General features: G+C 38.8%; 1 long non-coding RNA gene across 1 annotated transcript; it reads left to right on the top strand.

The window, feature by feature from the left end:
* Positions 1–3,078, top strand: LOC121705171. Its single transcript, XR_006030722.1, has 3 exons — positions 1–361; positions 1,209–1,358; positions 2,649–3,078. It is a non-coding gene; the product is annotated as an uncharacterized LOC121705171 (long non-coding RNA).
* Positions 3,079–3,407: the final 329 nt, after the last annotated feature.

The raw sequence follows: 3,407 nt of genomic DNA, 5'->3' as shown, positions 1-3,407 counted from the left end.
GCTTCACTGTAAAAAATACAACTTGCCTTTAGTACTGCCAAATAACTTTTCTGACTAAACAGAACTCAAATAATCAAATAGTGTAGTAAAACTCATTATAACAAGTTTTCACAACTAATTTGGGAATTTCACCTAACAAACTTAAGAAACTGAGTTGACTCAACTTGTATAATTAAGTATCTATAAGAGAGAAGTTTCCCAAAGTTCACTGAACTTCTTAGTCAAGTTGGCGCAAGCGCATTGTTTCCTAACGTATCAAGGCGACCTGTGGGCTGCAGCTTGAATTTGTCAGGAGGACAGAAGCCAGTAACCTTCCCTACCTGTATGCAGCGTGGAGCAAATGACAACAGCATTGTCAAAGGTAAGTAAGGCATTTAGTTTTATCCAATATCCAATTGTTATGATAGTCAGTCTTTCTCGGTGTCGTGTTGCTTTAGCTAAGCTGATCTGACTGCCCCCATTCCGTTAGCAGCTATCACTAGCTAACGTTAGTGATGTCTAGTTATGACTGTGAATGGTAGAAGCTTGCAATGTTCTGGGAAGACATAACCGGTAATGCTGAACAAGGATGTTCCTAAAACATTCACTTTCAGGAACAATTTTGTGTAAAATGGATGTCAGCAAGGAAATAGTGTGGTGTTGTTGAAATAGTGGCTATTAGGCTAAGCTAGCCTGCTAGATAATCTTAGTAGCTTAATTCCACAACTAGTGATAGCCGTAGCTGCTACAGCTCAATTATCAGTATAATTGTCTGGTTAGCTATTTCCTTGTTTTGCTGAAAACATGTATGTTCCTAAAATATTCACCTTTTTATAGAAAGACCTTTGTATTGGATGCCAGCGAGGATAGCTAGCTCACTGTGGAGTAAGCTGAACCCCTGATTAAACCTCACTCCCGCCCAAAGTTTTTAGCAATGTCTTGCAACTGCTGCTACTCGATCTGCAGAGGCGCTGCATATAGGTTGAAAAAAATTAAATGGAAATGTAATTTTTAATGCAACATATGTCAATAGAATGCAGGCACATAAAACAATGGCAACCCCACATTCGCCGATCGCGCTCCCTTAAAAAATGCTTGATCAGAGCCAACAAATGGACAAGTTATAGCTTCATCACTACGTAAATGTCCTCCAAGATGTTTAAAAAAGTCCACTGCACTACAAACCTATATAAAAAATAACAATTTTCTACTCTTGTTTGTTGTTGCAGACTCTTCTGTTGCAATGCAATGTAAGGAGTGTCCATTTTCTCACCCGGATGTAGAGACCCTACTGACCCATTACAGGCTTCATCACGGTCACCAGGGAAAAAGCTGGCTCTGCCTCCACCCCAAGTGCATGTGCATCTTTAAGACTTCAGGTAAGCTTACATTAAAATTTAATTTGGCAAGGTACCATGCAAAAGACAAATCACCTCAGGTCGAAACTACATTCAGTTGTCAATAGTGTACATTCCAATGTGATTGTAGTGCAGTGGACTTAAATATCTTGGAGGACATTTACGTCGTGGTGAAGCTATAATAGTAATGGGGACGAGACCGCCTATGCCGAGTCCGAGTCAAGACCGAGTCTTTGAAGGGTCGAGACCGAGTCTGTTGGTTTTCAAATACAGTCGAGTCCAAGTCAAGACCGAGTCTTTGAGGAAGCAAGTCCGAGTCGAGACCAAGACCATAAAAAAAATTCAGTTTTAATATTCATAATTTAATATCACCCCAGTTAATAATCAACAGTTAGGCCTACAGACTAAGCTAGATTGGGAATTGTTTAGAGGAGCAGTCTTAACGTCTTAATATGGACTATGCTGACCTACAGACACTCACCGGCAGCATAAACGGCTCTGACGGCAGTATCTTTGCATTGCACCATGGGATGTCATTTTCAAATAATGCCGGTCAACATTGCATTTTATTATTTTTGTTGTTATGTGTTGTCTGTTTTTTTATATGAACATAAAAAATGCGTTGGTCTGGAGGACTCGGTCTTGAAATTACGAGTCCTTCTCCTCCCACTGTGGTCCGAGACCGAGTCAAGACCGAGTCTTTGAAGGAACGAGTCCGAGACGAGACCGAGAAAGCAGAAATTGGTCTCTAGACCGGACTCGAGTCCGAGACCGGACTTGAGTACTACATCACTAAGCTATAACTTGTCCATTTGTAGGCTGCGACCATAGCATTTGCAATGTACAAAACTTTGCAACACACAAAAGTAGGAAGCACAAACACTTGACATTTAGGGAACTCGAAAATGCAGTAGGTGCACCAGTTAATGATGAACTCAACGTGTTTTAAAATGTATGCAAATGATCACATATTTTATTAGATACTGCCTAATTTGCATATGTAAACACTAAATTACAGAAAACTTGTAATACATTATTTTCTCATATTAATGTAAGTAATCTACTGGGAAAGTTTCATAGTGATATCTGCTAGTTAAAAATGTTACCCTATTCACCTGTAGTGTCTCGCCTTAAGTAAAAAAAGAATTAAGAATACATCTGAGCTGCACCAGCATTCCTCTCCTCTTTACATTTTCTGTCCTGGCCTGGTTGCACCAGATGATCGCTAAAAGGCACACATGCAGAGAACCATTGTCTTCTAATTTATTTTTTTGCAAATTTAGTGATGTAGTTCTGTGCTTTTCCACCAAGGATGCAGATGCTGAGGAGGACTAGAGGCATGAAAATTGGAATCTTGACCGTCATTGAAGACGACCTCGCCATGAAAGCACCAGACACTGTCACCAATATCACCATCGTCCTGGAAGAGACTGTTGTTCTACAGGACACAAGGATCTTCCATCTGCACTGGCCTACCTATGCGGACTCCTGCATGACATGGGGTGCCAATACTTATGACCCCTGTATTTTAAGGAAGAACATTTATTTATTTATGATACATTATTCATTCACAAAGAAAATCGGTGTCCTTAAATGTTGGATATTCCCTCATTTTTTAACTTAAGGCATTAAGATCAATTTCTAAAAGATGATTTAATATTCCTCTTTTTAGTCCGCGTTAGCAGAGGTGCCAATAATTCTGGAGGGTACTGTAGGTCAGGGGTGTTCAAACTGGCTAAAAATAAAAACATTGTTTGATCTATTTGGATTTGAGTTGTTATTTAGACTTGTTTTTTTCTTGTTAGAGTCAGTGTATTAGTTGGAATTGATCTATATTTTCAAGTTGGGAGTATTTGTTGATTCAACTTGATTATCTAAGTTATTTACTGTCAAGTAAAACTTACTCAAAAAAGCTAGTGAAATGTGTTGACTTGTTTTTTTAAGTTGGAAGAACTTTTGATTCAACTTGAATTTTTGAGTTGCCAACCTAATGTAAGTCCACCTTACTTACAATACTAAGTTGGCATTACTAGATATTTCAAGTTAAAAGCACTTGATTCAACTTGACTT

This window comes from Alosa sapidissima, chromosome 3 (assembly GCF_018492685.1).
Source record: "Alosa sapidissima isolate fAloSap1 chromosome 3, fAloSap1.pri, whole genome shotgun sequence".
NCBI lineage: Eukaryota > Metazoa > Chordata > Actinopteri > Clupeiformes > Clupeidae > Alosa > Alosa sapidissima.
This window is presented reverse-complemented; position numbering and strand designations above follow the sequence as displayed.